Below are 13,543 nucleotides of genomic sequence, written 5' to 3' on the forward strand. Positions count from 1 at the left end.
AATCACCAAAGTCCAATGGCAGGACAAAAGTCAGGAGGTTGGTGATGGCTCAGGATGCAGTGGATGATGTTGACTTCTTCCATGCCTAACCAAGCTCTAAGAACTCCACAGCACCTGCTTTGGTCATCTTCATGGCTGTTGGAACACATTGTTCTCATCTACCCTTTCCACTGAAAGAAGTCTTCACATGCTTGGGGTAGACATTCCATTAACTCACCAAAGGGTTTGAGGCCTCTTGGTGTCTTCCACTTGGTTTAGCTTGTCTACCCAGACGGTTTTATTGCTGCAGCTTCTTGGAGTCACAGGTGAGAGCTGGATGGCAGGTGGACACCAAAGGTGGATGAGCAGCCCTGAAAAGGGCTCAAGAAGCCATCACTAGAGGTGCTAGTCTTCTCTGAACACACCATACACCCCACAACTACTAGTCTATGGACTACAAAGGGTGTGTGGGTTGGTGTGGGAGAGAGACAGAGACAGAGAGGGAGAGACTGTCTCTACCAATACTTTACCTATCTATATTTTTTCTATACCTTTATCTATACCTTCTTTCAGTGATAGGAATATCCTATGCAACATCGCTCATCACAAGAGAGAAACTACCAACCTCTCCTCCAATAGTTATTGCTGTTCTCTACAGGTTTTTAAGTACAGATTTTGTGACAACTTGTCAGAGATATGGTAAAGGGTGATCTTTTTCAGCTATAGGTTATAATAGATGCATTTAAGGTATTTTCCAACACTGAGATTCTCTAAATAGAGTATGCCGTATGTGTGTGTGTGTGTGTGTGTGTGTGTGTGTGTGTTTTCAATGTTTATTTCCTTTAGCCTATGACTTGTTGACTGATAAAATGGGTGGACTTGTTAATTTTCAATAATTATTTACAAAGTAATAGAGTGGCAGCATGGGATAGTGAAAAGGGAATTGGCAATAGTGTCATGGAGGCCTGGATTCAAACTTTGTCTGAGACACATACTAGCTGTGCGACCATAATGAGAGTCAAATCATTTAGCCTCAGTGATCTTTAGACAACTCTTTAGGCTTTTAAATAAATAAAAAAATAAAATTCTACGGCAGCAGTACAATTTCCATTCTGTACATCATTCAGCACAAAGCCAGATCACTTCCCGCAAACCGCCCCCCCCCCAAAAAATACAAAATAAAAACATATACAAGGTGACTTAAAAGCACATGAGGATGCAACTAAAGGGGTCTTTGAAATACAAATATTAGTTGCATTGTTAAGACCACTAATTCTTGTCTGCTTCCTAAAGCCTTCTATTCATAGAATATAAGAATCACACTTTAAGACTTGAATGTAGCTTAGAGAGCTAGTCTACCTCCTACACGAACACCTCAAGTTTTATGTCTTTTACAGACTAAGGTTTCTCTTCTTTAGAAAACCTGGCTCTTGAGTTGCTCTGTCAAGCTCCGGTCATAGCAGGATTGTTTGCTCTCCATTGCCCAAGGATGGCATGGAGTTCACAACAGCAAAGAATATTTTGGAATCCTGGCAAAGGAGCTGAAACAGTGTGTCCTTCCCACACATTTAGCAAAGCCGAGAGACTGGAGAACATGGGGTACTTCTTATTAAAGGTTTTGAAAAACACCACACCTCAGTAAACATTCCTAAAGAGCTGGAGGAAGCAGTCCGGTCAAGGGCTTTACCTCAGTTCCTTTGGCTTTGGTTTATGTGTAGCACAGACAATGCAAAGGACAATACAATGATGCTAACTTGCAAGGAGGGTGACAACTAATGTCTATGCTTGCCCCCTTCCCAGGTTTAGTGTTGCTCTTCTGATTTGTGTTATCACCAGAAATAAATCATCACAAGTCATTCCAGATCCTGGGTTAGGTAGCCAGGTGCCTATGTTTTCTTCTAACATGGAATTAAACTCTTAGTGACTTCCTCTGTCTTTGCTGCCTGGTTTCTTACAATAGTTCCAACTGTCGTGCTATAGAGAAAAAGGTAAGTCAGGGTATTCACAGAAAGTCTACTCTCTTCTGGGTTAAATGAACTGCCAGTCAACAAATAGAACCATGTATCCAGGGCTGTGGTGAAAGAATAATAGATTATCATTCCACATTTCCTCCCTTTCTATTTGGCCAAACTAGCCAATGAGGGTTGCTGATCTCATAAAAAGAGCTCATGGTACTACTTCAATGGAAAATAGCCATTGGAGTTGTTCCTGCTTTCCATTACTCAGTCCCTCCTGGTGGATGTTTACACTTGTCTGGCTTCAGCACTGTGCTCTCTCCTTCACAGACTTGTGCAGGATGAATGATGATACAACAGGGCAAAATTAGTGACCTGCTTGTAGCTCTGGGGATGTCCACCAAAAGAGAGGAGGGAAAATTGGACCATGGTCTCAGAGATGGCAGGGCCCCTTTGCAGGGCAGTGGCGTTTTGGAAAGGGCATTGCTAAGGTCATTGCAAAACAATGTACTCTAAGGACTGACTAGTGCACAACAATGCTGAAGGACTGAATTCTGATCCTGGTTCTTGGCTATATTCCCAGTATAACTTTGGAGGGAATGAATGATTTCCATCTGGAAAATGAATATCTGACTATTTGTCATCCACCTGTCAGTTGAGGAAAGCTTTGCTCGCAAATGATTGGAAAGATATTCTAAAAGCTTCATGTTGTTGATTTGGCATTGTTTGGCTTATGGAAAAATACTCCTTGAGTCTAACTAGCAGTTACTTCTAACCCCTCACCCCTCTTTATTTTGGTGGAAATCCAGAGCAGGGACTAAAAGTAGATAAATATAAAAGTAGATAACTATCTAAAGCTAACATCACTGGGGAACTGTAACAGCAAGGACTCTGACATACACAGGAGTACCTGCTTGACAGGTTCTTAGATCTGCTTTTCTAAAAGGAAAGCAACTTTTGAGGGGTCAACAATCACTTTAATCAAGTACATATGTCATTCACTTAGTTCAGGGGAAAAAGTCAGCACCCCGAACTGCAGAGAAAATACAAACAGAGGAAATAAAGATCAACAGACAGGGCTTCCAACTGTCTGACCGTAAGCAATACATACATCACAGATCAACAGACAGATCCAACTATATGACCATACAAACATAGTTACCAGAGAGAGAAGCACCAACATCTGGATTTTCAAAGCCTGGGGCCTTCTTAGCTACTGCCCAGAGTGTTGTCTGGCCAAACAAACACTTCCAATGAGTAAGCCCCAAAGTAAAACAACACCACCGAGTATTTATACACTTTTCAGGGCCAGAGGGCATCACAACCCTTGAGAACTAGTGCATTAGAAATTAACAAAAGATCTGGGCCTCCCCTAATCAAGCTTCCCTTAGTGAGCAGGCCTATTAATGGGTAGGGAAGATCTTTAATTCTCATTAGCATTATAGGGATGGGCACAATATGGCATATCTCTTTATGTTACTTTTTATAAATATATATATTTTAGTTTTTTGAGATAAACTATTTATGCATTTATTTTGACAATCATTCATTATGCCTTCCTTCCACTGCTACCACTCTCAATCAAGCATTAAAAAAACACAACAAAATCAATATAAAACTCTCATATTTATGAATAGCCCTACAAAACAAATTCCATATTGACCATGTCCAAAAATATATGTCTCATTCTGAATTTTAAGTCCATCACCTCTTTGACAGGAAATGGCTGATATATTTCATCTTGACTCTTCTGGACTGGTAGTTGATTATTGAAAAGCATGTGTCTTTAATACAAGTAAATTCAATAAACATTTATTAAGTGCATAATATGTGTCAGGCATTTTGCTAGGCATTGGGACAATACCAAAGAACTCCTCTTTTCAGGTAATTTAGGGTTTTATTTTGTCATGTCAAAAGGCACGATTTATAGTAAAAAGAATAATGCCACAGGGAATACATTTTTAATCCTTGTCTAAAGTATGCAAATATCTTATATCAGTTCTGTGGAAACTCATTATTATATACATACTGAGCATGATATATGTATAAATGAGAATTTTGAAATTCAGTAGTTGAATGTCATTGTGGTATGGCAAAAATCCCACTAGCTCTGAAGTCAGAGGAGTTAGGCAGGACACACTTTTAAGTTTAATTTTTATTATTAACATTTTTTCCACTTTCATAGATCTAAATAATTAATAAAAGAATAAACTAAGTCCTCATCTGTAGTACTTGAGGATTTCCAAGGTGGAAATGCTCACATTGAAAATTTAATAATTGACTCTTATGGGTCAGTATGAATTAGCTCCAGTGTACCCCTGTTCCTAGCACTTACTTCTATGACGCCAATAAAATCACAGCTAAGATCAGGTAACTTCTGACAGGATGTTGGAGTCAGGGCTCTAGGGGAGCAGAGGCAGATTTGGGATGAATCTTCTCATGTGTTTTCTTTCAAAAGTGAGGTTAGATTGTAGCTTATTGCCTGCGTATATAAGCCTATAAGACAATTCTGAAGTAACCTATTCTCCCACTATAATTACCAGCACCAATAGCAGAGGTCCCTGTAACGCTAAGCACAGTTGTCTCAAATGGCTGCCCCCTAAAGCATGTCTTTATTACTCTCCTTTTAACTGTCCAGACTTTGTCACTATAGTACAGCTGTCTTCTCATCCTGGTGTGTGGCATCCTTTCCATCTACTGTGGGTGTCCCAGAAGGAAGACTTTAATGGGACTTTCTCTTCAGTGGGAGATTTCCATCAACTGCTGCATGGCTTAATCTCTATCCTCAGGTGAGAAGACAAGCCAGGTCATGCTCTTACCCTGGGCCTTTCATTTGCTCTTATGTTCTGAGGGAAAGTGGCAAGAGACCAAGCAGATTTCCATTTGTCACCATGACTTCCCACTGTGTGTCCAGCTGTGACACTTGCGTATCTCAAGTGAGAAGAGGAGCCAGATATTCCTCTGATCTTTCTGGGGATGTGGAAAACCTGTGGCATGAAGAGGAGCAACCTACCCTTTGATCTCAGTCCTTATGTCTCCTATTACACCTGTACCTTGAGGGAAAAGGAAAGTTAATGGAGATCAGGACTTGTATCTTCTGCTGTGCCATCTCTTGTCTAATCTCTAGCCTTCAGAGGGAAGAGGAATAGTTGAATAGTTAAATGGGGCTTCCTGACTGACCATCTGCTTTCTGTCTCATGCTGGATTTGTCTTCTTCCTATCTCTATCCTCCTCTGTGAAGAGGAGTGGTACTTTCTGCTCAGTGATGGATATTCTTACCACTGGGTGTGCCTTACACATCCCTGTGGTTCTGAAACCCTGTAGGTTATCATCCAATCCCATTTTCCACCTCTTATTTCCCAATTTCTTATTCTTATCCCCCTCAAGTCTCAGTCAAATGCCACTCACCCCTTTCCACTGTATACTCTGGATGCCTGTTTGATAGGCAAAAAACTTCCCTTCATCTTAAATCTTTTCTTCTCCCATTCCTCCCATCTTCTAGCAGTCAATGAAACCTTGCTCTCCTCCCCACCATATGACATAGTTGAATGTAGGAGGAAAAAATCATGCAACTAATCTGACTGGGGCCATTACAGACTTATGTTACTCAGCCTCAGCTTGGCTCTCACAACCACTAAGCAATCCTTTTGCCTCTCCCTTATCAGCTCACTATCCAATTCTCAAAAGCAGCTCTTCTATACCTTTTCATCCTTTTTCATACCTCTTATGGCTTCTCCTTCCCCATTCTTCTCATCATCCCTGCCTCAAATTTTATAGAAAAAAGTGAGATCATTTTTCATAAGCTCCCTCTTCCCCCTCCTTCCTCATCTCATGTCACTCAGATGTTTTCTGCCACCTTCCCCTTACCTCTTTCCTCCTTTATCTCATCTCACATGAAGAGATGGCTTCACCTTTACCAGTTAACCATTCTACCTGCACAAGTGATCCTGTTCCCTTACTTCCTCCAACAAATTTCTCCATCTATCATCCTTACTCTGTCACTTAACTCCAATCTCCCTATCCATTGGATCCTCCCTTACTACCTACAAAGATGCACCCATCCTCAGTGATCCTTTCATATCTACTAAGTATCATCCTATATTTTTCTACTTTTTTGTGACAAGACTCCTAGAAGAGGCTGTCCAAAATAAGCAGCTCCATTTTTTCCTCTCCTCTCACTCATTTCTTAAACATTACAATCCAAATTCCAATCTCATAGTTCTGCTGAAACTGCTCTCTTCAAAATTCCTAGTGATCTCTTAATTGCCAAATCCAACTGCCTTTTCTCAATTCTCATTCTTCTTAGCCTCTCTGTAACCCCTGACACTATTGATCACTCTATTTTTCTTTTATAATTCTTCTCTCTAGGTTTTGGAACTCCACTCTCTTCTGGTTTTCCTTCAACCTATCAGATCCCTACTTCTCAGTCTCCTTTGCTAGATTCTTATCTAGTTCACATACTCTCATCATCAGCTGTTTTCCTGTAGAAGATGAGGTGTCAGTTGGGACTTAAGGGAAGTCAGTGAGGCCAGTATGTAGAAGTTAGATGAGGGAGAGCACTCTAGACATGGAAGATAGCCAAAGGAAATGCCCAGAGTCAAAAGACAGTGTATCTTGTTCCAGTTTCACTGAATCAAAGAATATGTGTTGAGGCATAAGGTGAAGAAGACTGGAAAGGTATTGGGGTGGGTGGGAGACTTAGGTTATGAAGAACTTTGAACACCAAATAGAGGATTTTGTATTTATTCCTAGAGGTTAGAGGGAACAACTAGAGTTTACCAAATTGTGGGGGGGAGGGAGAGTGATTTGGTCAGACCTGTACTTCAGGAAAATCATTTTGTCAGCTGATGCTTACTACACTTCTCAGTAGGTGTTCCTCATAAAAAGCCTTGGTCAAAAAAAAAAATAACCTACTAGCCAGCCTTCTGGAAATGAAACTCTCTGAACTTTGCTAGACTGGTCCTTGGACAACAAACACATTATTTGTCATTGGACTTTAACTTGAAGCTTTTCCAACTCTGTAAAGCTGTTATAACTCAAACATTGCTGGTCTGACCTTTGAGAACCTAGGGCCACATTTGAGCCATTATGAATCATCATAGAAAGGTCCTCTAAAGTCCTTCTCTCATGCCCCATTTTTGTAGTTTTGGAAAAATAAAAAGAAAACCTCTGTTTTTTTTCCCTCCTAGTCTGGTCCTTCTCTGTTCAAGAAACTATCAAAGGATCACATATGTGGAGATGAAAGAGACATCAGAGGCCTTCTAGTCCAACTCCCTTATTTTATGGATAAGGAAACTGAGCCCAAGGGAAATTAAGTGACTTATCTATGGTCACACTGATAGTAACCATCAGAGACAGGATTTGAATCCAGTTCCTCAGATTCCAGAATCAGTGCTCTTTCTTTCTATGGTACAAGTCAAGTCAACAAGCACTAATTGGCAATCCAATACATTCCAGGCACTGTGCTGAGTGCTCCTGATACAGAAAAAGATAAAACAAATGAAAAAAATTATCCCTACTCTTAAGGAACTCACAGTCTAATGAGGGAGACAAGGTACAAGTAACTACTTATCTGGCTTGAAATTGTAGCTACCTCCTTGACAGTGATATGACCAGACCCAGAGTCCAGAGATAGAGTGCCCTGTGGGAAGAACTGCATGGAGGCCAGTGTCAGTTGATCATAGGTCACATGGAGGGGAGTAAGATATAAAAAGATGTCATTGGTCTTCTTTGAGAATGAAGGACAAACCACAACAACAACTATAGGTAATAGGAAGCCCTTGGAGTTGATTGAATAGGTGGGTGTGTTGTGTTTGTCCTTTGTTCTTGAAGAGGACCATGGCATCACTTGACTTTGATTTGAGTGAGGGAGGGCTGTGCAAGGTCACTAAACTCACTTTCTTCTCCTGAGCCATCTGGAACCAGTGCACTGATATTCATCAGAATGGGGCTGGAGATGTCCCAGGATACAATGGGAGATCCCGGCCCTTTCAGGGTAAGGTCTTATCACATTCTTACTTTGAGAGAGATACACCCATTCAATGAATGGGCTTCTTTAAGTAGTTACTTAAGGGATGGCCCCTTTAATAAAAAAAAAAATCAAACTGTAAGGGGAGGAGAAGTTCCTCAGAGTTCCTGGATAAAATAGTAAAACAATTACTGTTTAGTAATTACTCACTAAGGGTGGGTGTGACATGGTTTAGGAAGATTAATTTGATAACTGAGTGGAGGATAGGCTGGAAAAGGTTATACGTGAAAGATATTATGAATATAGAATGAGAAAAACTTGGCAATTTATTGTCTGGATGTGACTTGTCCAGTTGGGGTGCACTGGTTCCTTCTGTTTTTAATGCATACTTTGGAAAGAGCAATTCTAGTCCCTATATAAGGAATGTAATGGGCTGTATTGCCATATTTTCCATATTTCTGCTTGGTGCCCCCTTGTGTGTCTCCAGTTAAGCCATGTGGTCTTCCCTTTTGTTCCTTCTCTTCAATACATCCTTTAAATTTGTGTGTGGTAGAAGCCTATGACTGTCCTCATTGAGTGGCTCATCTAATTTTTCTGTAAAGTCCCCTTAGTCCCAGCATAGATCCTGACACTAATGAGGGCTTAGAAGTGATCTTGAATTCTAGTAGGAACATGACTGCTCAGTTATCCTTGGTAATATTTAAAGTTATCCACTGACATATGTTATCCTCCACAGAAAGTGGAAGAACCATAATTTAAACCTAGGATTTCTGATTGTAGATCTAGCTTGTTCATCTTGATGACAGATCTAAATCTCACCTCCATAATGAAGGCTGGACACAACTATCTCTTGCTTAGGTGGGTCAAGGGCAGCTTGGTGACTCAATCAATAGAGCACTAAGCTTGGAATCAGGAAGTTCCTTGAGTTCTAATCCAGCCTCAGACACTCACTAGTTGTGTGACCCTGGCTGAGCCCCTATTTGCCTTAGTTTCTCACCTGTAAAATGGTCTGAAGAATGAAATGGTAAACCACTTCAGTGTCCTTGCTAAGAAAACTCAAATGGGATCCTGAACAGTTGGACATGACCAAAAAGACTCAAGAACAACAAAGTGGTCAAGGGTGTCAATTGCTTCAGGTGAATGAGGAGACAAATGAGGAGACAAATGATCTTATCTAGAGTTCAATTTGGTTTTCACCTTTATTCCTTTTCCCTAAAAAGGCCTTGGCTTTGGTTCTACCCATTTTCCTAAAGGAAATAGTCTGAAAAGGGTTTTAAGCATTATTATTTATTCATATCTTCAGCTGAACTAAAAAAGAGGTTTTCAAATATTCTTCTACCCCATTATCAGTGTATAATTTTTGTCTTTCAAGCAATGAATTGACATAATATAGGTTACTGTCACTACTAAAAAAATCATTTAGGCTTAATGTTTACTCATTCACCAAACATGCATAAAGTATATTCTGTGTACATCTCTAGAGTGATATTCTCAAAGCCATATGCATGTGGGTGGTCTTAGACATTGGTTACTGAAGGAATGGTGAAAATAAACAGAAGAACCAGTGAGTATCTAAGCAGCACCATTTAGTATTTCAATGGAATAAAAAAGTATGATCGACATATTTCACCTAGGCTTTTATGTGAATAAAGAGAAAAACAAAATATATAAAGAATCCAAAGGGAAGAATGTCATGGAACATTAAGTTGCTAAAATAATGGGGACAAGTCCTTCTGAAAAAACAAAAACGTTCTATTAATTGAATTCAAGGAGCCCAGACACTCAGCCAGCATCCGTGAAGGAATAAATGTACAACTCAATTAGAAAGCTGTTCTATTCTGTTCAATGTTTAGAGGAGGAAAAGAAAGGCAAAGTCCCTTTGAGATATTTGATAGGTCATGGTAGTTGCTAAGCCAGTTAATAGGTAATCTTTAGTATTTATGAATAGTAACTTTTACAGCATCTTGAGCTTCGAAGACCATTTGGGAGGGGGAGTTATAAAAATGGTTATTAACTTCTACTTATTTCTTTAAACTTTACTCTAAGTTGCAAAGTCACTTACAATTAATGATTCAATGAAAATGGAGGAAAGGATATTGGTTAGTTATATTTTTATAGACAGTGTACAAATAAATTGTTCACCTGCTAATTTGTGTTCTTTTGGTTCTACATGAAAGGCGGTGTTGTATAATGGATAGAGAGTGAGTTGCCTAAGAGACATTAAGACCTGGGTTCAAATCTTGTCTGTGATACATATTATGTAACTATGTCAATGATTTAACCCCCTATGGTCCAAACACATGTTTAAGGCCATAAGTTATGGAGTAGGTGCCAATCTACATAGGTAGAGGAAATTTCTCACAGAAAGGTCCTTGCAGCAATGAAATTATAAATCTAGTTTCTATCCCTATCCTTTCAATTATCCATGCCCAGAGTAAGCCAGGCTCACATGTCTACCTACTCAAATATGTCTCCTCCCTTGTAACTATTGCTTAAACTTTAGGCATAGTAACTATGAGAAAATAATCAGCCTTTCTAGGGCTAAATGACTTACCACGTTGGTCTCTGGACATCTTCATGCCAAGTCTCTCTGCCACTTCTTGCTTTGTGTATTTCTATTTTCAGCATTTAGCATTCTGCCTGACCCAGAATAAGCATTTAATAAATGTCTTCTCATTCATTCACTTATTCATTCATTGAAATCCAAACCTATAAAATAATGATAAATGAAACATTAGTACATTCAACCAAAATATACCAATAAACAAAAGTCAAAAGATGTGATTTTGGACCATCCCAGATAGAATATATACAGGTGGTCTTTGAATTACAAATACCCAGTTTATAAATGGTCTTCAGATACAGATAAGTTGAAGGACATAAATGGTCCTTTACTCACCTACTCTCATTTTTCCTTTGCTAAATTTTTTTTCTTCCTATTCAGTGCACTTGAAGACATTCACCTAAAACCATTGTCTTCCCTTACGCAAATGCAGACTGTTAATAAATTACTGTTATCAGGAGTATCTATCACCCTCCCCCAAACTATGGATGAGTTGGGGGGTGTCTGCCCCAAGCATGTGAAGACTTACCCTGGTAAAATGGGTAGATGAGAACAGTTTGTTCCAATGTAGCTGAAGCAGGTGCTGTGGAGCACTTTGAGCTTGGTCAGACATTGATTACGCCAAGGTCATCTGCTGCATCATGGGACATTGTCAGTTATCCTGACTTTTGTCTTACCACTGGACTTCGATGACTCTGATAGAGAGAGTAAGGTTGATAACTTTGTGCAACTCTGCCTCACATAAATCTAATTCACTCATAAGTCAAGACATGTGATGCCATTGGTCTGCAAAAATGAAGGACAGAAACTACAACAATTGACCCTCCTCTTGACTCTGATGGAGCCACTGACCCCTAACTTGGGAGCCTCTCCCTCTACTGCTTACAGGAAACAAAAGTCTCCACTAGTGGGCAGTGGACATTTGCTCTTAACTTCCTGGTTAGGAACACATGACATCTTTCCCCACAGAAAGTCTTATGAATGGCAGATGAGATATATGTGATACAAAAGTATCAGTATCATACTTTGGGTATTACATAGGATTTTAGGATCAAGCTGTATATCTAATGAACACTGGCAGAATTTTCTCCATGAGAAAATGTATCCTGCATTTCAAACAACTGTTTGAAAAGGGATTTTAGGCATACAACCTATTCATCATTTGGGGACCAACTTTACTTTTGGACGGTAATAACTATAGTCCTACATATTCCTTCTGTATGTGAAAGTGTTATCTACTTGGTTCTAGGATTGTACTCTGTGGCAACAGGATTGATTTTCTCAGTGTAAAGTTAGTAATTCCAAGTGATGATTAAATTTGTGACATCTTATTAACAGTAGGCTCCAACCACACAGGCTTAATGACTCAGGAAAGTAAGTTTCAAAGAAAAATTCAAAGGGCAAGCACATATTTTTGGAAGCCAAATAACAGAATATGAAATTGACTTGATGTCACGCTCTGGGACTAACATGAAGACACAGTCTTCATTATTGCAGTAAGATTGGGATCTATCATCAAGATGCAGCACATGGAAAAACTAGAACTCAAGTCAGAAGACTTGAGTTCAAATTGTGGTTCTCTATCACCTTCAGAGTTATTACTCTTTTCTAGTCCTTGATTTTTACATTTGTAAAATAAATGAATTGGACAAAATAAACTCTTCCGGACTTTCCAGTTCTAAAACTATACTCATTTAGCTAGCTTTCAAATATTATTTCTCACAATCACATTCAATCATATACATGTATAAATATATGTCTTAGTTATCATATATATATGTATATATCTTAGTTAACGTCCAATGACAAAATGGCACTGTAGGTGTGATCCATTCACTAAGTTAAACTATGCTTACTGCAATCTGTCTCCTTGTACATGTCTTCTTACATATCTAAATCTAATCGACGCTATTTACTGTCACCATTGCTACTTATGGATAGTTATTGGGTAACCTACAAAGCGTCCATTTGTAATCTGGGTTTCCGGCTTCAAAGAAGCATAACCAAAGTAGTTTTCTGACATTTTTGGACCCATTCTTCTCCAGATGAATATTTTTTTAACGTATCATGGATCTTTTGGTCTGGTGAAGTTTATGGAGTCCTCAGAATAATGTTTTTAAATAAATGAAGGAAATATAAAATTTCAGTTTGAGGTTAGTGAAAATAAATATCAACTATTTCTTGCATCCAAGTTCATAACCTGCCCCCCATATCTATGATATCAGGTATGATGACATGGACCCTGATGCTCCATTTCAGAGCACATATAGTTATCTGTGACTTTTTGATTAGCTCCATGGATACCCAAGTCTGTAGATATCACATTAAATATACCTAATCTAGATGACTGCTCAAATACATGAGGAGGGCAGAAAGAGATGCAGGAGACTGTATGTGGGTAAAGTCCCCTTTAATACAAAGGTGAGAAATGAGGGATCACAGGAATTTAATTCAGTATGCTTAATAATTAAATTAATTTAGTATCTTTAATGATAAATTAATTTCTTATTTTCTCCACATTTCCAAAGAATTCTTCATTAAATGTCTGGTCTACTAAAGACAAAGCCTCTCTGTACTTATAGAGGCTAGTCCTTGGAAAGCAGACATAACCTGACACCAAACCTTTCCAACATCATGGAACCTGCCAGAGCTTATACTCCATTGAGAAAATGTTTGAGAAACCAGAATAGTCTCCATGCTAAGGCATCATAGCAGAATCAGGAAAAAAAATTGCTACCATTTGACCATGGGAAAAAAAAAGTAAACACTTTTCTACGTCAATGTGATTTTTTATTTAATTTTATTTTTTTGGTACAGGGGAACTTTGAGAATATTGGTACTCCCCTGCATTTCTTCCCCAGAAAGCCAGGACAGTGGAGGAGCCAACTGCTTTTGGAAATGTTATTCATTCCTCAACAGTAAGGAATGTCTTTTATCTCTTGCTGACACTGTTAAGGAAATCTGAGGAGCTGTGGTAAAGGAACATAGAGCGTAAACATTGAGTCATATCCAAGAGTAAGAAAATAAAGGATATGGCATTTGGCAACTAAAAGATGTCAGTCAGCATATGAAATAGAA

The 13,543-nt window shown here is 39.0% G+C and overlaps 1 long non-coding RNA gene across 8 annotated transcripts in view; it reads left to right on the forward strand.

The window, feature by feature from the left end:
• The window catches only part of LOC140526808 (uncharacterized), a 340,835-nt gene that overhangs the window by 238,560 nt on the left and 88,732 nt on the right, over positions 1-13,543 (forward strand). For 6 of the 8 annotated variants that reach the window (XR_011974536.1, XR_011974538.1, XR_011974540.1 and 3 more), the window contains one exon: positions 1-13,543. This exon is cut by the window's right edge and continues 14,638 nt beyond it. The exons of 1 other annotated variant lie outside the window; for it this stretch is intronic. This is a non-coding gene — a long non-coding RNA (uncharacterized lncRNA). One more of the 8 variants, XR_011974537.1, reaches the window with a different exon arrangement.

This window comes from Notamacropus eugenii, chromosome 2 (assembly GCF_028372415.1).
Source record: "Notamacropus eugenii isolate mMacEug1 chromosome 2, mMacEug1.pri_v2, whole genome shotgun sequence".
Lineage (NCBI taxonomy): Eukaryota > Metazoa > Chordata > Mammalia > Diprotodontia > Macropodidae > Notamacropus > Notamacropus eugenii.